Genomic DNA, 25,695 nt, shown 5'->3' on the forward strand with positions numbered 1-25,695 from the left:
AAGAAAATAGTCATCTTTTCACCAATGTTTCGTTACAATAACGTTACTATCTTTAACCTCGTTGATTTGAAACTTCGACGCTTGAAGCGTCTCGAAATTTCGACTGTGGTCGAACGAATATGAATGCGAATCACTTGCGATCGTATGAGAAGTTATTTTTGAGATTTATTATATCGAATTTAGAATACTCGTTTACGTTGTATCGCAGGGTCACAGGAGGTCGATTATTTCATAGGAGTACAAGCGCAACATGTCATAAGTTGTCATCACTTCAAAAGAGATTCTCCAATTTTCTTGAAACAGTTACAGTATCTTTATACGATTTATTATATTCGTTATCAATTTTCAGGCGATTTTGAGAAACTATAAATATCGGATTCAACTAAACCCACTCACACCATCACGGTGACATTAGTAACGTTGTCGTAACGATTCGTGCTGAGTAAAAACCGTTGTTTCGCAATTTAGCAACTCTTTAAAATTCATTAACCCGTAACAAAACAAAACACACTTATATTTTGCAATCTTATTTCCTTCAAAATCATCGTAAAAATAAGAAAATAGCGATCTCGCCCCAATGTTTCGTTACGATAACGTTACCAGTTTCAACCCGACTCACCACTCCGCACAAGAAATCGTTTCGCTAATCACGGTGGATGAATTAGTCCAAAACTCGTGAGCAAGGGTGAAAAAATCGCGACTCGTTGAAGAGAAAAACGAAACGATCTCCAGCGGTTGAATAGCACGATCGACACTCCTTGAATGAAACATGTTTATTAAACACACACAAGCCATCGAGCCATCGAATGCGGCTCGTGTTTACGACCCACGCAAAAAAAAAAAAAAAAAAAAAAAAAAATCTACGACCACCGCACAGTAGGCCAACATTAAACATGCGAGAGAAGGTGAACACCAGCGGCGACAATAACGATGCTGCCGTATCTCGTCTTACCTTTCCGAGTTGCAAGTAGTCACAGCCCGTGGTCAGCCTGCAACGAGCGTTGAGTCACGCGTGGGAAAGCGGCGCAGTGATCCTGACAAACGGAACTGTAACAGGGAACACGTGGTAGGTGTTATCTCACTACCGAAAGGCGCGCGTGACGCGGAGCTTTTTCTCGGCTGAACTTCACGGCACTCCGAGCAAGCTTCGAAAGCTCGGCCTGGGCTCTCCACCGAGTTTGGAGTCCCGATTCAAAGCTCGACGTTAGACGCGAGGTGGTGACACTTTGTTGACACTTGTTAGGCGGCGCGTTACATTAATCGCGAGAGAGTTTGAGAGAGCGAGAGAGAGTTAAAGAGAGAGAGAGAGAGGGGAGACGGATACCGCACCGCACGAAGTACGAACAGACCGAGCTGTCGCAGATGACTGCGACCGAGGGCTCGCCGGGAGCCGAGCAAAAGCTCGCATAGCCCGCCGAACGCGTAGGCGCGCGCCGCGACGCGCAATCAAACTCATCGTAAGAGCCAGAGCGGCTGGGTTACCACGTTTTGCATTGGCAATGGTCGCGCAGCCTGATCTGACCCCGTGCACCCGCTGGCAACACAGTTTCTCGACCTTTTTTTTCCAGGCCTCGGTGCGCGAAGTGGTCGTTTCAGAGAATTGAAATACAGTCGGAACGGAGGATTAAAGTGGCATTCCGTATATTGGGTTGCTAAAAGGGTCGAATTTCGTGCGGAGCGAGGGGTTTTGAAGGGCAACAAAAAAAAACAAAAAAAAAAAAATACAACATATTTTCTCCAATTTTTCAAAAATATAAGAAAATTTTATATTTTATTCAAATTTTTGAACGTGTAAAAGAAGAAAGAATTATTTGAACGACATTTTGTAAAATTATCTTACGAACATTTTGAAAATTCAGCTGTTCAGAACTGGTCTTCGGTGAAACAAGTATCCATTGTAGCTTTGTATGAAATCAAGAAATCAAAATTTTTCGTTTAGTAGACGATTATAGCTTGTCCTTGAACGAAGGATTTTGAAACTAAAATGTAATTTGAAGTTTTGATCGAGTTGTATGCAAAACAGTACGATTTTCGGTAAAATCTAGACCATGTATTGCCCTGTAAAATAGGTTGTGATCACAAAAAAAGAATCCTTCGTTCAAGGACAAGCTATAATCATCTACTAAAAGTAAATTTTGATTTTTTAATTTCAAATAAAGGTATCACGAGGTATCCTGTCTACCGGGGAGATATCTACGTCTATGAAAATTTTATAAAATATTTTCTTTTACATGCTTAAAGTTTGAATGAAGTGACTTTTTTAATTATGTTGAAAAAAAAAAAAAATTAAATACAGAAAACATGTTTCCTTTTTGCCCTTCAGAACCCGTGTAACCGCTTAATTACATTCGAATTCCGGTGCTCACCCTCGACAAATTTTTCAAAATCCCTTGAATTTTTCTAAAATTCTTTGAAATCTTCTGAAAATACACAAACTCTTTCGAAATAATTTTAAACTGCACGAAGTTTCGTAATACGAAGCCACGTAAGATTTTTAAATTCTAAAAAAATCGTTGAATTTATATGGTGTCTCTTGGAATCCCGTGATTTGTCGTTAGAAATTATCTCAAATCCTTTAAAAATATATGAGGTATTCCGCCACAAACCAACCTACGTCTGACCGAATCCTTCAGCGATTTTATTTATACTTAAGTACGGTGTAGAGTGTACAAATAAATCATCTTTGACCGAGTTTAAAATTCTTTGGACCACGGGTTTGATTTTTCCAGCTCAAAAAAATACGATAACACCCTAATTGATTGAATTTAAATTTTTCTCGTGAATTCTTTGTTGAAAAATAAAATTTTTGGGACCAAGATGGTAGTAGGCAAGTTTTTCATTTAGAAGTTACAGGCGAACCAAGTAATTGAAAAGAGACAGAAAACGAATAGAACATAAATTTGTATTTTTCAAATCTACATTTAATTCGATTTTTCTCACTTTTCAATTACTCGTTTCGCCTGTAGCTTTTACACCAAAAGCCTGCCGACTTCCATTTGATCTCATAATTTTTTTTTTTCAATCAGAAATGCACGAGAAACACTTGAAGCCAATCGTTTGGAGTTATTTATTATAAAATTGTGTTTTCGTGACTTTGGGAGCAGTAAAGTGGTTCAAAAAATCTATAACTCGGTAAAAGATGATTTTTTGTACACTCTACATCATGCTGAAAAGAGAATAAAGTCGCCGATGGCGAAGGTCAGGACGTGAGTCGGTTTCGGGTGGAATGCCTCACATACAAACATTTTTTCTGAACCTTTGTTGTCCAGTACCGTTTCTTATTGATCATGGAAGGATACCGTTTTGAAATTGATATTGAGGATTCAACGCTGAAGCATATTACTCATTTTAAGCTTTTATGAAAGTTGTATCAAAAAAAAAAACGGTGTAGGAAAAAAAAAGAACGGACGAAGAAATGAAGAAAGGTATAAATATTGAAGAAAAATATGAATAATTTTTGGTTAAAATGATGAAAGTTTATGCGAATGTTATTACATCAAGAGAAAATATCACGATTATTTTATAATACAGTCAGCCAACGTTTCAAGTAATTGATTATACGGTATCCTATAGTATTCGGGTACTTGCAACTTTGGCAATATCGCGGTACACATTTGGTTCGCAATTTTCCGGTGCAGTAGCTGCGGTTCCGTGATAGATAATAACTCAACTAGTGCTTCGTTTCATAATAGATAGGTATTGTTTTTCTGATTTATTTTCCGAGTATGTAATATAAACAAGTAGAAAAGTTGACTAAAAATATTGATAGTAACCAGAACGAATAATAACTCTTTTCAAACTAACAATTCCCGATTGATGATGTGAAAAATCTCATGTTTTCGAATATAATAGTTATTTTAACACAGACATCCATGAAGTACTCGATAAGAATACGATTTTCAATTTTAAAAAAAGCAGTGAAAACAACTTTTTTTTATCTCAATTGCAAATAAAAATAAAAATGATTTATAATGTATGACTACGATACTTTTATGAAGTATGGATGCGACGTAGAAAACAATTCAAGATATCGATGATCACTTCGACGATGGATAACGGATTAACGAAAGAGATTACAAGTTGCACAAGAAGTTGAGAAATCAAAGTTAGTAATTATTATCGTGAACAAAAGTATAACATCGATTGATAATGCAGTTCTGTGAAGTCCGGAACTTTGCTAATCCTTAGAATTCTTAAACCATTTATGTTATCTCTAACTCTCATGCCTTAAATTTGAGTAGAAAACTACCATCAATTCTAATACCAGGGTTTTAAATTATATTGAAATTGTATAAAATGAGCTACGGATGAATTTGGCATGAATTTATGAAAAATTCAAACTGATAAATGAAGATTGAAGAAAATTAAGTCTAATTGTAAGAATCAAGAAGTAGAAGATCGAGTGTTTAAGAAAGTATTTTTATGGGGATGCATCAGTGAAACTGCATGACTCTTCGATTTACTTGAAACTTAAACTCGTAATGAATCTTCCTAAAAGAATTCGATTGAAATAACATCAAAAAATGGTGTTTATCAAAAAGCTCCCCGCAGCACTACACTTGTCGTAAAAATTTGGTAAAATTTTCTATTTGTCAAAGAAGCGCAAGGAACGAAAGTTGCTGCGGAAATTGCGATTCAATAATTTACCACCTAATTGTGTCAATAATTCGCTTAATAAACTTTTATGAATTGAAATGAATATTGAATCGCGAATTATTGGCACATTTTTTTGAAACTTTATTGACAAAAATTGTACTGCAAGCAACTTCACCAAAAAGAAAAAAAAATCCCCTACTTCTTTACTTCCGTTTGAATAATATCTGGACACGTATGGCACATTGATTGAAGCAAAGTGAAGACCACTTGTTCTATGAAGCTTCGTTATGGGTTTAAACTTCGAGCAAATTAAAAGATCATAAAGTTTCGATCACGTATCTCCTTAAGGGTCGCCTAAAAACGATCGTGAGTCAATCGTGGTCACGCCGACGCGTTACAGAGATGTTAATGTGTTGTTTCTTGTAGAGGTGGTGGTTCTGGAAATGGTTCACGTATAACATGATTCATGTTCATGGTTCTAATTTATTTCTGCGCAAGGCGATGGTGTTAGTGAACTCTGCATTAGTTCAGTGAACTCCGTGCACTGTGATATGTGCACATGGATGTGTGTATGTTGATAGATTGTTCTTGCGGCAGTTGGAACATTGGAACTCAAACCAACGTTGTACGGATGTGTCGATAAGGATGTGCAAAATTGACGAGATTCACGAGGATCCGCTTACTGCGGGCAAAAAAGGATAATTCACCGAAACGTGGCTTTCAGTGCTGTCGTTGTAACACCGAGGTCCTTCATTTTCATCAAAAGGTAGCTTTTTCATTAGTGAGTTCCCGATTCGCCATCAACGCGAACCTGTTCAAGTATTGAACCGGGTCCATTGTTATAACAAAGCTCAATTGATACCCTAACAACCATACGTATGATTGATTTTAAATTTGGACAATTCGTTCATTAATAAGTTCGTAATAATCACATTGTACAGCGTCATATTTGAACAGAGATGAAAAATCGATAATTCGGAAAATCATGAAATGAAACATGCATTGCAAATGTAAAACCAATAACGGATTCGGTGTCGCTTTGAAATAATATCACAGAGTTTTGTCTCGTGTTAACATTTACGATTAGCTGGCAGCTTGGGCTCATCCGTGATTGAAGGGTTTTCAATCGAGATTGTCGTGACTTGACAGATTGAAAATATGACTTGTATATTACTAACTTAAAATTACAAAATTGTTGCTGCGACCTTTTTTATCTTGCAAAACACACTTGAGTGAATAGCCGAAAAAATTCAAGTCAAAATGTAGAATTGCTTCGTTACAGCAAGCAATTTTCGGCTGGGGTCATCAACAACTGGTTAACAGGTTAACATCCTGAGTGAAGCTGCACTGAGAGAAAGTTTTAGTTCCGGTTACCGCTCAGTCCTTAACTATTATCATTTTTTACCACAATCGAAAAGTATAGTTCTAGGTATAAAATTAAAATTAGTTTTCTAGCTGTTACCGGAAAGTCTGGTATCCGTTACTATTCCTTCTCATTACGATCACTGTTAATATATATTCTTGTAACTGTTGCGAAAATTCAATGCTTTTACAACGATAAATTGACGTTAAAACTTTATTTAACTAAAAAAGTAAAGCAAACCTCACAAATTGATTTTGCGTTGCAATTACCAAAAAAGGATCGGCAATACCGCAAAATGATTACGCGTACCTCGTTTTTCGTAATTCTAACAATATTCAAACAGTTTTTTTATCGATACCTGTTACACTTTTTTTGTTACATTTTTCTCACCATTACAATCCATGTGAAATGGTGATCAGTGAACCGTATGTCACGGTATAGACTCGCTTTCGGTTTGACACCTTATCTATTGCCTCACACATAGCCGATTACTGAAAATACCACGCGACGTCTAATCGTACATTCCTTAGAAGCCTTGGCCAGGAATTTTAACAGATACAACGAAAGAGAAAAGATTACAAGTGGAATGAGAATAAAGATATTGAATGCATCCTGTGACTATCCATGAGCCACTCACCTCTTGATATACGTAAAGATTTGGAGCACGGAAGGTTATTCCTGAAAATTAATGACAAGGCATTATTAGAGCTGAAGAGTAATTGACGTGGCATTTAGCAGAGCTTGTCTCTTGATCCAAGATTCGTGAAATGAATGAAAATTATGATGAATCGTACGAACCAGCAACGATGCTTCGACTGAAGTTTCTCAATTGGCTTGATTGTGAGTTTCATTTTCTGAGTGATTTCCGAAATTTACTTGGAAATTAACCACTTTCGAATGACAAATATCACATTTTTCAAACTAACATTAAAGATCTCGTCGTGTTGCATCTTTACAATACCTATATTTGCAAGCTTCGAAATGTACAATATTTATTTAGGTGAGATTTAAACATTTTCACGGAATGAGAACTTCAAAGGACCTGTATCTGAAGTTTATTTAATACGCGTTCTTCTAACTTTATATTATCGCCCCACTATTCCTGCAGTCATCACTGACGCATAGTCGCACTTCATCGAGTGTGCGTAATGAGGTAATTGATTTCCGGCCTTCGATCTAAAAGCGAGTTGGGTACAAAAATTCGAACGATTGAAAAGTCAACGGGACTCGAAATCTCGAAAGTCAAATTATCGAAAGTTAAAAAAGTAGAAAGACCATAAATACGAAAAGTTGTCTTGTAGAAAATTAAAAATTGAGAACGCAAAAATGTATAAATAAATTTGTACCCAATTTTTTTTTTTTCTTAAGAATAGGCAAGATTACGAAGGGAAAAATATTGAATTGCGAAAATACCGAACAGTCAAAAAGTTGCCTTTTGAAATGTCAGACTCGTGCCCTTTTCGAATTCGTTTTTTTTCTCTGATGACACAGATAATCTTGATAAAATTAGCATCGAGTTAACGAATTTTATGAATCCCAAATTTTATGGAGATTCCGTATTTCGTCCGTTCGGAATTCTGGTCCTTCGGCATTTTGCGGATCAAAATTTCGGCCCATCTGAACCTTGATTTTCAACGAATAATGTTTTTGGAATATTGGCAGGTCGAAGTATTAGCAGCTCACAATTTTTTATTTTGGAACTTTCATTCTTCTATGTATTCACAGTCTATGTTTTATTCATTCGGAATGCAGACTGTAATTAAATTACTTGTTGGGATAAAAGAGAGCTTGATTAAATGAACTTTCGGGAAAACAGTTATTCCACTGGATAATTTATCGAAAATCCCAATTTCGTTACACTGATCATTCCTTATTTTAAAATTCCTATCTCAAAAACTTCGGGTTTTCGACCAGCCCACTTTTTGATCTTTCAGGATTTTTACCCCTATCTGCAATGGTTGCTTGGATCAACCGGTTATCTCCAAGAATTTGAACCCGGGAGTGAATCAAGTATGTGACAGGCCATTTGATTTTTGAAATTCCGTGAATTACCAGAGGCTTCAGTGACGCTTATAGACACGCTTTGCGCACATAACGATTGTGAAGTTGCACTAATTGGTTGTGATTAATTACCCACGTCACTATCGGGTCAATTAGCGTAATGTACACTGATTATAGGACATATCGTTACAGTTTAAACCGTGCGCTACATCGCAGCATCATCGTACGGACAATGTTTCAACGAGTCAATACAAATCATCGCACGATAAAAGGTGTGAGTTATCATCGTAAGCTGAGAAAACTACACTGAGAGAAATTTTTAGTTCCGTTTACCGCTCAGTCCTTAACTATTTTCATTTTTTACCACAATCGAAAAATATAGTTCTAGGTGTAAAATGTAAATTAGTTTTTTAGCAGTTACCGGAAAGTTTAGTATCCGTTACTATTCTTTCTCATTCCGATCACTGTTACTATATTTTCTTGTAACTGTTGCGAAAATTTAATGCTCACTAATTTAACCTCACAAACTGATTTTGCGTTGCAATTGCCAAAAAAGGATCGACGATAGCGCAAAATGATTACGCGTACCTCGTTTTTCGTAACTCCAACAATATTCAAACAGTTTTTTTAACGATACCTGTTATACTCAATTTTTCTAGTTACTACAACAAATGAAATTTTTCTCAACGTAACGGGAAAAGTTGAGAGTTGCAAAGATTTTTGGTGCCATATCAATACAGCTCGCAGAGCGTACTTTTGCTTGTACAGAAAACTTTAATTCTGTCGAGTTAACAAGTTTAACCCCTTTCAAGTTTTCGTTTCCTCATCAACCTCCGATCTTGAGGGGGGCTTTTGCTGATAATCCAAACTTCTGAAATTCTTGCTCGAACCAGGACAGTACTTCTCGTACAGGATATGTTCGCACAGTCTCCGGAAGGAATGTAAAACTTGGGATTATCTACATTGAACAAAATTCTTCAACTAACGTACCGCAGAAATTTCTATTGATTCGACTGTAATTGTTAACGAGACAAAGTCTTTGGGCTCGTACTTTGACGACTCTATTTTTCATACAAGGGTTTCAATATACGTATACAGTATTACAGTATTACATAGTTGATTTTCGAAGTAACGTGGTGTTCTTTTTATCCCACTCTACAAGATTCAAATTATTTTCTCAGTATTTAAAGCTCCATAGAAAATTCGCAACAGCTGCAGTTTACTTTATATCTGCACGTCTCCTGCTCAATAACAATGAAATACGTCCAATTACTGCATTAGCTAATATTTTTTTAACTTAACTTAATACCCATTCGTTGTATGAAAGACGGCACTTGGCATACTTAATTTTTTGGCTTATAATACATTTAATCTGGACGGATCATATTCTATAATCTATGTCTCCATGTAACATACTTAAATATGAGCTGCAAATCATTTTTCTTTTTTATATTTTTCAACGAGACGGTGATTATTGCTATGCTACAGCAAGCCGAACGAATAACATCAAAAATCATCGTCAGTGATTCGTAAAATGTACTCTCTACAGGGAAATTGAAATAACGAAGAAGAACCTTTTTAAAAGCATATTTACTAAAGATGAAATTAAAATTTCCTCAATAAAGTCGAGATATTTCCTAGATTCGTGCAATTTCTTTAGATCGTTTCATCTCAAAGTCGGATTTGGGGATATTCCTTGTCAGAACGAAAAAACTAGCAGAAAATTACTGCAATCGAATACCGAAAGATAATAGAGTCGTTTAAAGTGGATAACCTGTCCGGATGGAGTGCGACGAACAATTTAAACACGATCTTCAGACTGTCGTATTCGAATTAAGTATGCTAATAATTATCATGTTTAATTTACGCAAGGAGCGTTTAATAAATGCACAGCTTGCGATTACCATTCTGAGCTGTGTCTTCAGCAATTTAGCTGCGTTTATTTATGCAAGAAAGTTTTCAAAAGTAAAGACGAGGCAGCCGATGCGAGTCGGCAAACCCTGGAATACTGGAGTAATGGAAACAGCGTTTTGGCACAATATTTTTGAATCAGGCAATTTTCGTGTATCGCGCAAATATCGTAACACGTGCTTCGTTTATTCGTTTTTTACGAATGAAAAGTTCAGAATAGTTGAGTAAAACAAACTTTGCGCATTCGCCAATTTCCGCAAAAAAAAAAGAAACATCCAAGCTCGTTCGGTAATGACGGCGAACAAAAAAAAGATTCGCTAGATGCTCGGCATGGATACTTGCAAAGCAATGAATCGATTATGCTAATCGACTTATCGTGTATCAAGCAAGAATATCTACGGCGGTGCGGGCTGTAAAGAAGTTGAGCTTTTTTGCGTCTATTCGACGAGGCTATACGTTGAACTTTTTTCACCGTTAATCGTAACTGCTAAAAGATGATCCCTGCTTTGAATTGTTTTTTTTTTTTCACTTTTAATTTACATTTTGCCCAAGGGACTCAACTGGAAAAAGAACTATTCGCATGATGCACAACATCTTGATTCGATCAAGTTTTTCCGCTGTGCGAAACTCGCACATTTTTACTTAAAATTCGAGTACTTGTTGTATCTACGATGCAACAATCTCAGTGTCTTTATCGTATAATTCATACAAATTCCCTGTGATTTTCTTACCGGTTTGTAAACGAGCAAAGTTCTTCGGCTCAATTCAGAGACATTAGTCAATGTCGAGCTCGTAAATGATGAAATGAACGTTCGTCAATTTTCATTTGAGCTTCGGTACGTAAAGTGATTATACTAGATTATGTTATAAGGGAATAAAAACGAAGATTATTCCCGCAAATTGCGTTAAAAAGGAATAATATGCTACTTTCGTCCCACTTTTCAGGTAAAATAGTTAATATTACAGTCGAGTCGGGAATAGCATTAAAAAAAATATAGAACGATCAAGAAATCCGAGAGCCATAATTTCGAATTTTTGTAAAGCGAAAATCAGATTTGTAGAATTAAAAAATGAAGAAACTCGAAGTGTAAAGAAGTAGAAAAATAGAAACATCAGAATATAGAATGACAAAATGTAGAATCGTCGTAACTTGTCTGAATAATATAATACTTAGAATCATATGCAGATTTTGCCGTTCTATGTTTCGACCTTTTTATATTTTGTCCTTCTGTACTTCGATCTACCGTATTTTCAATTTTCTGTGCTTGAATTTTCGACATTTTTATAATTCTACGAATTAGATCTTCGCGTCTTTGAAAATTCGATATTTTTGTACCGCTATCAATCGACTATTACGGTTTTCTACCACCACTCTAAGGTATGTATGTAGGCACATCTACGGATATAATGTGCTGTGTCGAGCCGCGTGGTATCGCAAGTACTTGAGTATCAATTAAATTTCCCCGATGCTGCTTGTCAGTCTGTTGGGAAATGCTAAAATGGAATCGTAATATCGTACATACTCGCTGGCGGTCAAATTCGATCAGAACCGAAGCAAAAACTCTGTGCAAAGGTTTTCAGGGTCGCTGATTACGAATCTGAAATCAGATATTGAAAATTCAAAATGGCGAATCTAATCAGCGATCCCGAAAACCTCTCAATAGAGTTTTTCGACCGGATTTTATTGAGTTTGACATTTTCGTCCGCCATATTGGATCCGCTACATTGAATTCTCAGAATCTGATTTCAGATTCGTAATCAAATTCGTACAAAAGTTGGCTCAGCGCAATAATGTGTTACCCAAAGGGTTAAAGTTGATGAATCGGTAGAACGCAGAATCAGTAAGACGGTTGAACTATTTCCGGAATTATAACCTTGTTCCAAAATTCAGTGATACAAAAAAAGGTATATGTTCTGTGCATTGATTGATTGCCGAAAGCTGGCGACAGTTTTAGAGAAATAAGAAAATCGACATTTGTATTCCCAACATCTACATGAAAATTTATATGTGGAAACAAATTCCACCACCCACCTACCACCGGACAATCCAAAAGATAATCCACTTGTAATTAATCTTGACAACGAATGAGATGAAGCAAAATTTACAGAAAAAATTATTTCCGAATGCTCGAGGTAAAAACTATTTGACAAAATGAAATTGATTACTTATTCATATCACAAGCCGGAGCAAAAGTGAGGCAGGTAACAAAAATTGAGTGAGATTTTATTTTCACAGCTCAGAAGTGGGAGTACTTTTTTTTTACTATTACAGTCAAGTAGGTAGTAAAAAATTTACATTCGAATAACGATCTTCGTCCCGATCACCCCTGTACCTTCAGATTCCGGCACAATTGTGAGATTCGATTACGTTTTCTTCGTTGCTAAACGATTACGTACAGATTATAGTAATACTTTGAAGTAGCCGGAGTCACACGGGTTAAATTTCACCTGGTGATGCAGGATTAATTTCCTGGTGTTTGCGAGGGCGTGAAAATGAAGTTGCAGTGTGCAGCGTGGCGGATGTCTCGGAAATCGATACTAACTCGAATTACTTCCCATTTATATCTCTGAGGTCGCTGTTAGTGGAAGACACCTATTCACACTTGGATCGAGTCGTTACTTTAATTCGAACAAAGATAAAACCATCGATACTGATCTTTCTGAAAATTTCGCGCGTTTTAAATGAAAGTTCTATCTTCACGTGCCTGAGGCTCGGTAAAAAAAAATTGTCAAACAGCTGATGTTGGAGTATTATTGTCACGAAAAGTTGAAACTAATTTTTGAACGAGAAAAATATATATTTTATTTTAAAACAACGTCGACCGAGTATCCGCAGGTTTGAAGAGAATTCCCTGCGTCAAATGACCAGGATATTAAATTTCTCAGCTTTTTCGAATTGCAGCAGGCGAAGAGGGAGCGTGGAAGGCTTCCTGATCCTTGGCTCAAAGCACAGAGAAAAAAAACGTAGCGTTAGGTATATCTACTCGAGGCACTTCTTCGAGGCGAGGCTCCTAACTCATAATAAAGGAGGCAGGAATCAAGAGTTTAGGGCTTAAACAGGAGAGACAAGCGTAAACATAAACAAGCCCTGTGTATCTTACTTTCCATCCTTAGCGAGAAACGGGGCTCGTGCTTTGCTGTAGAACCGGTGACAGAACACATCCTCAACTTCAAGTGGACGAGTTATCGTAGCATGGAAAATTAGTGAAAATTTGAGTAAAATATTAACAGAAGCACGGATGGAATTGGGATTATGGAACTAGGGAAGAAAGGATTAGGACTGATTCAGAGTAAAGATAATTCGGTAAAATTTAGCCACGGGTTTGCGATGAAATGAAATTTGGAAGTCGTAAAAAAGAGTGGAAAAATAGCAAACGAATTGAATACGAATGTCGGTGGAAGAAATGTTGGTCACTCAAACTTCATGGTAACATTTGACGATTTTCAACGGCTGAACCGTGCATTTACCGAACCCTTGTATTCCATTTGCAGCAAAATCTGGCCAGCAATATAAGAGAAAGTGGACGCGTGGAGGGTCGAGTGACACTCGACGGGTAAATAAACTGTCTGGCAGGTTCACGTTCGAGCAAATAATTCTTCTGGATGTGCTCTTGGAATTTTTTGTTGTAGAAGTCACTCCGAATCGCAATAAATTATTAACTCGGGGAATATTGCCAGCATTCGTAGAAATACGATCGTCACACCACAGATATCTAAATTTATCGGAGGATAATTAACAATATTAGATCCGTGTGATTCAATTCTGAATTATTAGGGCTCGGAGATTCCTGATATCAAGTTTCACGAAGTTGAAGATCGTGGCATCGAAACACAACGAAATATGAGCACAAACTTCTGTTACTTGAATTGTTATTGAAGGTATAGGAAATGACACAGAATATAGTTAATTAATTCTGAAAATAAAAATGTCTCATTTGTTACAGTAACTAGAAAAATTCAGTAAAACAGGTATCGTTACAAAAACAGTTCGAATATTGTTGGAATTACGAAAAACGAGGTACGCCGAAACATTTTGCGCTATCGTCGATCCTTTTTTGGCAATTGCAACGCAAAATCAGTTTGTTAGATTTACTCTACTTTTTTAGTTAAACAAGGCTTCAACGTCAATTTATCGTTGCGCAAGTATTAAATTTTCGCAACAGTTACAAGAAAATATAGCAACAATGATCGTAATGAGAAAGAATAGTAACGGATACTAGACTTTCCGGTAACAGCTAAAAAACTAATTTTCATTTTGTAACTGGAACTAAAAATTTCTCTCAGTACAGTTTTTCTACGACTTTACAAGCCTGGAATGATTCGGGTGTTCCCATTTTTCTCTGATACATTTCTCCGAACTTCAAGCACATGATATTGCCAGATGGAACCGTATAAAATAGTACCTGATTCGTGCGAATGACGGACAACCGTCCTTCAGTCGTTGAAAGGATGTGTCAAAACGGACATCTTCGTTAAGCCAACTGATTATCAGAGGAATGTTAATTAGCCGATTCGTTCAGACTATAGCGATAAGTTCGTTCGATTCTAGCGGATTAAAACAGACGCGGATACTTTGGAGAAAAAAAAAAAATGAAGCAAAAACTTGAGGAACTTTTCCTCCCAACGGCAAAAAGAGGAAAAAATGCAGAAGTGAGAGATGGGTGCAGACGATGCTGGCTAATTGAAAGTTCGATGTTCCACGTGTAACGACTGCTCGCATTCCGGTAGACCAGCAAAGCGCTGACGACCGGAAAGGGCGACTAGGCGCCCATTGTCCATCAGAGATTTTCCTAACCGGAAATGAAAACGGTTCGATTCTCGCTTGAAACCAGACGAAACGCAAACGTAGACGAAGCCTCTGAAACGCCGTTATCGATTGCGAACGCAGTCGGTCCGCGGACGTCCCGGATTTCCGTTACGGGTGGCTGCTGCTTCTGCTTCTGCTTCTGATTCTGCTTCTGCTGTTGCTTTTCTCGAGCGAATCGCGGGCTGCCCCCACTAACCTCGATTCGAGTTGCCCCTGCCAACCACTGATCTCCGTCCTTCTTTGATTTTACGCCTTATATCCCTCGCTGAGGGAAATTTTTAATTCCGCTTACCGCTCGGTTCTTGACTATTTTCATTTTTTACCAAAATCGGAAAATATAGTTCTAGGTAGAAAACGAAAATTAGTTTTATAGCTGTTACCGGAAAGTCTGGTATCCGTTGCTATTCCTTCTCATTACGATCGTTGTTGCTATATTTTCTTGTAACTGTTGCGAAAATTTAACGATAAATTGACGTTGAAGCCTTATTTAACTAAAAAAACAGAGTGAACCGAACAAATTGATTTTGCGTTGCAATTATCAAAAAAGGATCGACGATAGCGCAAAATGGTTACGCGTACCTCGTTTTTCCTAATTCCAACAATATTCAAACAGTTTTTTTAACGATACCTGTTTTACTTAATTTTTCTAGTTACTGTAACAAATGAAATTTTTCTCAGTGCTGTACTTTATAGCAATTCTTCTTAATTTTCACCTTTTTTTATTGGCTACGGGTTTTGTACGTTTTCCATAATTGGTGCTGTTTCCTTGAAGCAGATTTTCATAAAATCGTTTTGCCCGATTGTCAACTGTTATTGGATTAGGATACCGATTATGTCATGAAAAAATTTGTGAAAGACCACTATTTGAGAGCTGGGGTAAGTTTTTTTTCTTGACAAATTTGAAAAATACAGATTTTATCGCAGTGGAATTATTTTCCGGAAAAGCTTTGCCCTCCACGTGAACAATAACAATCGACAGTTCTGTGTCAGGCGTTCGATTGAAAAGGTAAGAATTATGTAAAGTGGAAATATTTTCCTTTTTTCGAAGGAAAACAATTAATGCTTCAATACCTTACACCCTTGACTCATAATGGTAAGTATTTTTACCGCCAATTTTATATGCATTTCTCGTATATTCAGAGAATTTTTCCACATATTTCTTTACGGGTTTTTCCTGTTTCTGATAGTATAACAATAGGTTTCCAATACTCGAAAGTAATTATTAAATTGCGATATGATGTATATTATTATTGTTAGAAACAAATTGATTGAACAAAAATTGTAAAAATTGAAGGAATAATTCATTTGCGAGAAAGTAGTTACCCCTTTACACAAACTATAAGTTTTTTGGGTTGCTGATTAGGAATCTGAATTACGGTTTATATTCTACATATTCCGAGAAAGACTTTTTTTTGCTACACAAATGTATATTCACCTCAAGAAGTAACAAGAAGTCTTTCGGTGCCTACATGCATATTCATAAGATTTAGGAGTTGAGCATCCGTGGAAACAATTGTTACAAAATTGTATCTACAAGGTGAACAAACATCGCGATTTCTACGTTCAGTGGTACATGCGTGATTATACAAGTCGCAAATTTACCAGGAAGTCTGGAACTTCGCGTAAATTTGAGCAATAAAACAGCCTAACAGTGGGAAAAGATTTGACAAAAACGAATAACTCAGCTTGAAATAAACAAGACTTGCAGACAAGGATAAAATTTTTCTTTTGTTTACTTGCACTGCCTACATTCACCTGTTATACGCTACGATAATGAGAATGAAACGAGGATTCAGGCACTCGTTAAATCGCAGTCTGTGCGGGATCTTTGTGCAACACCGGTTGGTATTTGCATGAGTTTCATAAATTTGAAGCGCTCGGTTAAGTTTCGTAGTTCAGGAATAGCGTAACCGCCCTAGTTAAATTAGCATTTCAGCACGTTGATCACAATAATAATATCTTTCCGGTTATTTGAGGTGAATTAAGACTGAATTCTCTTTCAGTTCGGAAACTTGTGGCTCCGGTATTCAGATTTCCAACAATTCGGAAATTTCAAAGGTCCAATTACCAAAAAAGGATGGAAAATACCTCGTTTTTCGTAATTCCAACAATATTCAAACTGTTTTTTTAACGATACCTGTTCTACTGAATTTTTCTAGTTACTGTAAAAAATGAGATTTTTCTCAGTGCAGGAAATGCCTAGGATATGGGACAGCGATGATTTGGTGTTGGTAAACGACATTCGTTACTGTAACGATGCGTGTTTAAGAAAAATCATTCAACAAATCATTATAAACAAAATACACTATTAATCCGAAAATCCAACTCTTTGGAATTCATTTTAAAATTGCGGAACACTGACGATTTTTTACTCCATGGTTCGTTGTATCAACGTTCCCAACTTCAGCCTGATCCCCGTATTCGCACATCGGTACTGAGCCAGGATTGGCAGTGTTAGCAAACTTTTCGTCCCTCAAATATCAGGGATATCGATAATTGTGTATAATAAAAAATTTTATGCGTAAGCGTTGCGTCCGAGAACCCGGGGGAGGAATTAGGTACGTTGTATCACACAGAAGCGGATACGATCGAAAGCATAGCGATAAGTGTCGTTTTTATGGATCTGAGGAACGAATCTCGTCTGGCCTCGATTCGCGTTCAGAAGCGAAAGATGACGCAACGCGGAGCGGGAAAAGTAGTCGAAATATATCTTTGCGAATAGAGCGGATTCTTTGACTCGTCGTTAACCTGCGAACCAACTCCCAAGTGCAGAATGACGATATTGCGAGGCGTGCAAGCAACGGCTGAATGTACGTAACGGTGTAAGGCAGAACAGGCATTGTATCTACGAGTAGAAGTTCGTGTAGCGCATTCGCGAAATAAGATACACGCAATGATACACCGTAGCCGACAATATAATTAGACCCGCGTATTTCGTGCACTCAGCTATTCTGAACGCGTACGGATAATGTACTCGTACATAATACACGGGGTGTGTCTTACAGCAGCGTCTCAGATTCAACGATGTACGTTCGAGTCTACGTCGAAAGGTTCGTTACCCTGTGAATCAGCCTCGGATGTGTAGGTAAAAAAAACCCGATTCGTTTGGCGTTTTTTCAACTTGAAGACTTTTCCAAAAATCAACGCGAATTACGTCCGTTCATTTTCACATAGATTCTCTCCTAGAGCAGCTTATTCAGAGGACGTTCGATATTTTAATTATTTATCACCATGGATTACGAAAATTATTGTGGAAACAAATCGGATTCCGTTACCTTGTTTATTTGAATCGTACTAGCGCATTAGTTTTGTCAGGTATAAGATTATGCGTTGGTTTTTTTTTTTTTTCTCTTTTGCTCTGGAGAAGTGATTTCTATGTAATGTGAAAATCGCTGGTTCAAAACCAGAAAAACGGTGAACAGAGACACGCACCGTTATTCACACTTTTGGTCCACGGAACGTGTTTGTAACACGATTTGCTATGGATTCGCATATTATTCCAATATTTCTTGTCGCATAGGAGCGTCGAGGTTTCTTCTCACGAGAGACGATCTATAATTCTTCAATATTTTCTTCCGCTGAAACCTCTCTGTATTTATGTCCAAGTTTATCACGGCTTCGCATTACAGTATTCACAGCATTCGTTATATCAATGCCATACCATTTCGACCTCATTCGTTCATTATTCTCTTGCACAATTCGAACGAATGTGATACGTTATTATCTATAAATTATATTTTCATCGGCTTGACGAATATTTGAGGGGGTGAATTTTATTATTATTACAATTAGTGCAGATTGGCTTTGAAGGATATTTTTTCATGATTTTGGCTAAGAATATTTCCCCAACCTAACGCGTTACAAACGTGCAAGTCTTGAATCATATTCTTGATTAATAACAAATTTTGGGCAAATTATGAGAAACGATTAACAAAAAGAATACCTAACAATTATAGACAATACAGGATTTTTCGTGACGCCTCATATTTGAGCAGCAAGAATTTCAAGGTGACAAACCTCCCGAGTTCCAACGTCAAGTAGAAAAATAATAACTGCATAAGTGTGCCAAGTTTTTATCCGAATACGTGAAATTTTCAAAAACAAGAAGAAAAAAAAAAAATGAATCAACCCGACGTATGGTGGTCGTTTCAAATTAGAAAGGTGCGAACATGCATATAAAATTTTGCAGACCGTGGGGATTGAAGCGAGGCTTGATGCTCGTCGGAAATCGCATCAATTTCATCGAGGGGAGTAACGCTCAACCACTGGGAATACTCCCCTATATAGATAATTTGATTTGTGCCGAGGTCGATGGTTAAATCAAATTTAAACACGTCAAGAAGTGGCGCGCGCGTGTTGAACGGGGTAGTTGATGTTGTACAACACGTAAACTGGCCAATTCGATTGTATTACTTTCAAAGTTACGAGGGCTGACGCTCGCCGATTGCCGCACGTATTCGACAATTGATCCAATTCATCTCCAACTTATTTATCCCGTCTGAAAGACGATCATTATTCACCGCGTTTCGACGCTTTTCACCCTTGGACTGCAAATGGGGTTTAAAGTGATCCCACGGCATTTTTACCGTAAATGCCAAGGGAAAAACATCGAATGTATGTATCTCTTTTCATTCAAGATAAATGATAAAACATAGTGAAAATCGTTGTTTCATTCTTTTTCCGAAAAATTCAACCTCACTAAGTCAAATATACGTATACCCTTCTTTTATCGCGCAGTATCTCTATATTTTTTCTTTTCTTTTTTATCACTTCGTGTCTTCAAAGTTATTCACTCAATTTTCATCCCAGAATATTGAAAATTCAGTAAGTCGTAGGATATATAGACAATATTTTTGGGTACAGTTGCGATTGGAAAGGACTGTAATATCTTTTTGAGAACACCGGGACGCGATGATATCGCGGATCCCCCAATTCCGCAACTAAAGTTTACCGATCATTTTCATCTTACAGATATTAGCCTCCCACCACTTCTTTCCAAGCCGCAACGGACGTAAAGTAATCGAGTCCGTCGAGAGGAGCTAAAGCGACTTGTACAAAGAAGGGGGAGTATTTTAAAAGAACTGGGGCGTCTTCGAAATTTGTTGTTCAAGTAATATTGTTACATTCAACGATCGGCTGTGTACGTGAATAATATTCCGAACTACAGTCTTGTAAAATTCGAAACCTGCGTGTGGTCTTCGAGTACACGCAAAGTGAACGTTAATTTTTGTGGGAAACCAGATCAACCGATCTTCAAATCCACCACCTAAGCTCAATTGTCACCGTTTCGTAAAACTGATCACAATATTTTTCGACTAAAGTAACTTTCGCGTTAATTTCACCTCTGAACATGTTTAGAATTTCGTGAAAATATGTCTCCGACTTGTGTCTCCAAAGTTCTTTAAAAAAATTTGCTTTTTCAATGGGCGATACTTTTTTAAAAAAAAAAAAAAAAATTAAAAAATTAAAACAAAATGCACCCATGCAAATACCCAAATTATACGCGGCGGATTTCACATGAACGAATCAAATGGAAAACTGCCGAGAGACACGTTCGATTAGACGATTGGCTCGTTAGCGAGAATCTATTGGCGAGTCACGAGAGTCTGAGCCAAGAGTGCAGGAAACAGGATAGAGCAAACGTTCAATATTTACTGATTGTACCGTGCCGCGTTACGTCGGATTACGTTAACCGAAACGTTTCCCCGAACGTTCAGCTATCGACATTGAGGCATCGAGCACGTCACCATAAATTATTCATGCGCGTTTCAAGATATTCACTCAACGTTTCACTCGACAGTTTCACGTCTGCAACTGCGACGACAGCGATAACGTCTGAAGCAAAACCTTGGCAATTCCGGAATTTGGTGTGAGCGTCGCTGAAGGTTTCGATACGTGATCCAAGCGATGTTCGATTACGAGAATAAATGGAATTTACAGTCGGGTCGAAAAGTCATATAACAATGGTTAAAAATCTTTCGCTCGAGTTCGATTACACCAAGAGTAAAAGAATCGTTGAACCGAATGAAAAAAACTGAAATGTTCGTTTTAATCGACCATATGCGGCGGTTGAGGGTGGCGAAGTTAATATCGGGTCGACACAACAATCTCTGAGTCGCGTGGACTGAATGAAAAATAAAAAAAAAAAAAGACTTTCGTATGAATAACCATTTGAATTAAATAGAACGATGTTGATACGAAAAAACAATTAGTTCCACGACTCCTGTCACGTATTTATTGAAAAATCATTTGATCGATTTGAATATCCAACGAATGTTTGACCAAGCAAGGATCGTGTTCTGTTTGTTTCGAAAAATCTCAGTTGACGAAACTAAATATTTAATTGAAAGAATCGCAGCTGGTTACAACTAACTGAACATTCAGTTCAGTGTAGTGTTTCAATCGTTCATTGAAGCAACTGTTTTCTTCGTTGTAGTCTCATATCATTCGAATAAAAAAATGATCGGGTCAAGTAAGATAATATTTTGTTAGAATTGATGTAAATTTCGAATAATGAGACTGAATAATTAGTTAAAATTACTAAATCTTGGCTGACGGAACCGAATGAATTATTGGAGAAAATTCTGACAGTCATTTAGAGTGGTTCTGATCAAGAATATAATACAAATTTTTGCTTAATTAGAGTAATTGGTACATATTTCAGACACACAAAGTATTCATAATCGATCACGAGGCGATGAAAAAGCGCATTTTTAGTTTCGAATTTCGAAAAATATCGAATTGCAACTGGAAGAATCTTATTATAATTTATAATGATTTTACATATGGTTTCGTTACGGCTGACGAGTTGGGGAAAAAATGTATCACGTACAAATTGCAGAGATTTCATATTATATGATAACAAGGGTATTTTTTTTTTATTAGAATCGGATGAATTCTCCGAATTTTTCACCGAAATAATTGAACAATAGCGTGATTTCTCCGATGTTGTTAATAATCGGAAGTTGGAATGTTTTTATAAGTTTAGTATTTTGATGTTATTTCTGGACCTTTCCGAATCAAGTTCAACTAAATTATCGATCGCGGTTTCGAACCTTTATTTAACCATTTGTGACTATTTTCGCGCCATTTTGGACCTGACTGTACGCCCGATACGTCTTTAAATGGTCGCGTGTCATTTTTCACAAGATTTATAACCAACGGCTGTCCACTGGCCATTCGTATCATCTGTCCCCCGTTTAATTAGATTCTCTTGTATTTAAACGAAAACTGCGGATGACAATCAAGCCGCCATTGTCCGATCCGAATATCGATCTGGGCAATAGCGGTTAATCGAATTGGTATAATTAGGAGAGGTGTGACTATAAAAAGGCGAAAGAAAGAGACACGACGCAACCGTTGTTCCGGCGTCGCGACGGTTCGAGTAATCCTGAGTCAGGATCACAATTTCGTGGCATCTCGCCGCCACCTGTGACCGCGTTAATCTCATTTCTCAGCCGAGCAGGGATGCGTGGATGCTTTATGCAGTGTTCACATCGTTTACGACCCCCGCGTCTATTCTTGCCCCTGAAGGAATAAATTATCGCTTGTTCCATCGAGGATCGGATCTCACAGCCTCGCCGCAACCGTTACGAACCATAAAAGACGCGGCGACTCCGATTAGCATAGCGACTAATCGGCACCGATACGGTGTCAAGAAGTAGGTAGGTATATTTTTTCCCCAAAATTTCACCGACTTTTGCCGACGTTTTTTTTCTTTTTCGGTAAAATGTTTAGAACACGACCAACGTCTGTTCCTCGTCATTTCTAACCTTGTTTAAAATTGTTTCTGCTATTGTCCCAAATCTGAAACTGTACCCTGAATTTTTTCAGATTTTTCATTCAACTGCTCAATTATTTATAAATATTTAGAGTGATTTTAAAAAGGACCTCTTTTAAAATTTTCAAATATTCTCAGAAACAGTAATTTTTATTCTAAACATTTCAATACCTGGCCTATTATGGGCCAATTTTTCTCCATTTGCTTCAGCACTTCCAATTTTTTTGGTCAACGAAAACATTGTTTGAATGAGTCTGCAAATTTTTGTTTATCTTTTCGGCATATTCAACGTTTTTTTTTATCAACTTTAAAATGAAACCGATGTGAAAATGTTCCAAGTGGGAACTAGAAATTTTAAAATTTTTTAGGGAATTTTCAGACGGTGTAAACGATGTTTTAGTTGATAAAAAAATTACAAATGCTAAGAAAAGAAAAAAAGAAAAAAACCAGAAAAAAATCCGCTCATCACGGGTCCGACCTTAAAATGTTTAGTAAAGAAATACAGTTGATTCCCGACTCAACCGTAAAGTTAACTTTTTCGACCTCAAATACAGAACGAAAGTGGCATATTTTTCCCTAAAACGCATTTGCAAATCCAAACCAGCGGGTAGTATGAGCCCAATTTAAAAGTCCCAATTTTCCAATAAATACTGCAGCCACAGCTAAGTCGGAAATAAAGTCCTACATGTAACACAGGAATAAAAGTAGACTTTATTCCCTTGTTACACAATGTACTGTTTCGAGTATTTTAATCACTCTCAATATCTATAAATAATTGACCACCTGAACAAAAACTCTGGAAAAATTCCGGGCACTCTTTCAAAGATGAAAATTTTGCAGAGAATGTTTTCAACAAAATCAAAAAATAGCGATGGTCGGACGTTGGTTACATTCGCACGGGATTTCCCATGTGTAAAAAGACGACGTCGTTCCTCAGAAGAAAAGGAAACAAAAAAACAAAAAAAAACCTCTACACGGTTACAATTTACAAAGCTGAGCAAATTCCCGCGTGAGCTTTCAGAACGTCCGGCAGATGCAATTTGAAGCAGAACGCATTGTGCGCTTTCGCAGGTGTTTACACACACGGGGTAGTAGTTGCCCCACGTATAACCTACGTCTAGATGGTTTGTTATACATAGGCAACGCCGGGTGGTGTTTACGCGAGTCGAAGTTTCGCGGTGGTTCCAACCGTCTATTTGCTCACATTTCCCTACGTGAACAATACGATGACGATTCGGTTGAGCCGGCACGCCTCGCTGACGAAAACTCTGGTCTCTTGGTTAGGTGGCGCGATACGAAATCAGATGTGAATCTACAGCGGCAGCCGTATAATAAATGTTGATGAATTCGTTTGCACACCGCTGTGAACTGTAGATCGACAGATGGGTTATGCACATCTTCCTCTACGCTGATTACAATACCAGGAAATTCCTGGCTTACTTTTGCCACGCTGTTCGCAATGGGGATTGACGATGCTAAAAATAAGAGTCTAGGAAGAAGATTGTAAGAAAGGCCGAAGAAAGTTACGCGGTTGGAAACTCGTCGTTGTCGAATCATTTCCAAGTTTTTTAGTAAGATTTTCTCAATCATCGCAGATATCTGTATTCCATATTCGTACATTTATTTTTTTTCGTTTTGATGGGTCTTGGAGGGAATGGAAAGATCACTTTGGGGGCACAGGTTGACCTTTGGAAATTGATCGAGCCTACACGAATGCATTTTTTTTTCTTTTGGGTTTCTAGCTATCACGGTATTTGAATGGGATTGCTTGCAGTCCAGAAGTTTTTTTATTTTACCTTGCAATTTTACACGATGTTTGAATGAAAATTGCCACGGTACCCCAACATTAAGAAGGTGAAGGGCTGAGGCAAAGCTTTTACTGCAGCAATGGAGCTTCCATATGTCTTGTACAGCGAAGATTATTCCGAAAAAAAAAGAAAGAAAAAAAAATTGAACCTTTCCTGGAGCGAGAGGAGAATGCAGAGACGCGGAGTGGATCCTGAAAGAGTGCAGACCTCTCAATAAATTCCTCTTACTTGGGAATTGATGAACCCGGAGGAAGACAAAAGGCAGAGGTCTGATTGAAGAAACACTGTCTTTACAACTCCGTGGAATTAAACTTTGTTTCGCTTGTTTCTTTTCGTTACTTCTTCTCGTTTTCGCTTAAAGTTTATTCAACTCGAATCCACTCTACTTGCAAATCTCCTTGTAGCGATATACGTAGCGAGGAAGAAGGAGGTGCCTGGATCGGAAACGGAGGGACCAAGGGATACTGTGAACTTTATGGATTCTTTGTAAAATAATGAAAAATTACTTCCACCGACGATTTGAACACTCCTGTGGAAATCGGATTATGGAGTAGAATTCGAAATTGACATTATTTTTCTTATTTGTATGCATATGTTGTGCGGAAATTTGGGATTCAGATCCACGGTTCAAAGTGATCGAGATAAAGGCAACCGTTTTGCTAAAATGGATCTCTCTTCAATGGTTCCCCCTTTCGATGGATCCTGAATCTCGGTTGCAAGGATCTGCTTGTTATTCGGTAGATTGCTCTTCCTACCAATGCAACGTACAGTGCTGCGGCAAAATCTCAAGCGTTTTTACATCGTAAAGGATGCATTTTCACTACGATCGCTAAAAAAAATATTCAAGTTCTCGTTAGCTTTGATTGTTTGTGATCCGTGATATGACAAAGTTAACGGATTTCTAGAGAAAAATCTTCAGCGGGCTTCGAGTTACCATTGATTCGGAAGTTCGGAGAATTTTTTTCCAAATAAATTAATCACGGTGTAGAAAAACGCGATGGTTAACGTGTTGAAGTGAGTGTTTTTGTTCACCGCTCCGCAGTATAAATACGTAATTGTAAAGGATAAAAAAAATCCCAGTGTTCGCAGAAAGGGAGGAGAGACCGAAAGCAAATGGAAAACGAAAAAGAACGAGTAGCACGTGTAACTGCGGAAATGTAATACTCGGGGATTCTGTCGGTTAGCTTCTCCGGCAAAGACTTGGACTGATTTGCATTCGTTTGCAAATTACCCCAGTGCCGTTGCATGGTTTTTACGGTTCCCGAATCCACGAGTTGGTTGGATCGCGAGGCCTTCTCAATCTCTATGCAAATTCGAATAAAGCGGCGAAAGTATGAAATTGTGCAACGCAATTGCATATCTGCTGGGTACGAAAACGGCTAAATACTGTCCATCAAAATTCTCTGTGTTATAAAATATTAAATATGCA

At 37.5% G+C, this 25,695-nt stretch overlaps 1 protein-coding gene across 4 annotated transcripts in view; it reads right to left on the bottom strand.

Moving 5' to 3' along the window:
• The window catches only part of LOC124188186 (prolyl 4-hydroxylase subunit alpha-1), a 138,957-nt gene that overhangs the window by 77,364 nt on the left and 35,898 nt on the right, over positions 1 to 25,695 (bottom strand). Inside the window, exon 1 of one of the 4 annotated variants that reach the window (XM_046580746.1) lies at positions 953 to 1,382. The exons of the other annotated variants lie outside the window; for them this stretch is intronic. The gene's annotated coding sequence lies outside the window, so the exon portion shown is untranslated. Of the gene's footprint in view, positions 1 to 952; positions 1,383 to 25,695 lie in introns of those variants that run through there. 4 annotated transcript variants of the gene reach the window in all.

This window comes from Neodiprion fabricii, chromosome 1, assembly GCF_021155785.1.
Source record: "Neodiprion fabricii isolate iyNeoFabr1 chromosome 1, iyNeoFabr1.1, whole genome shotgun sequence".
NCBI classification, from domain to species: domain Eukaryota; kingdom Metazoa; phylum Arthropoda; class Insecta; order Hymenoptera; family Diprionidae; genus Neodiprion; species Neodiprion fabricii.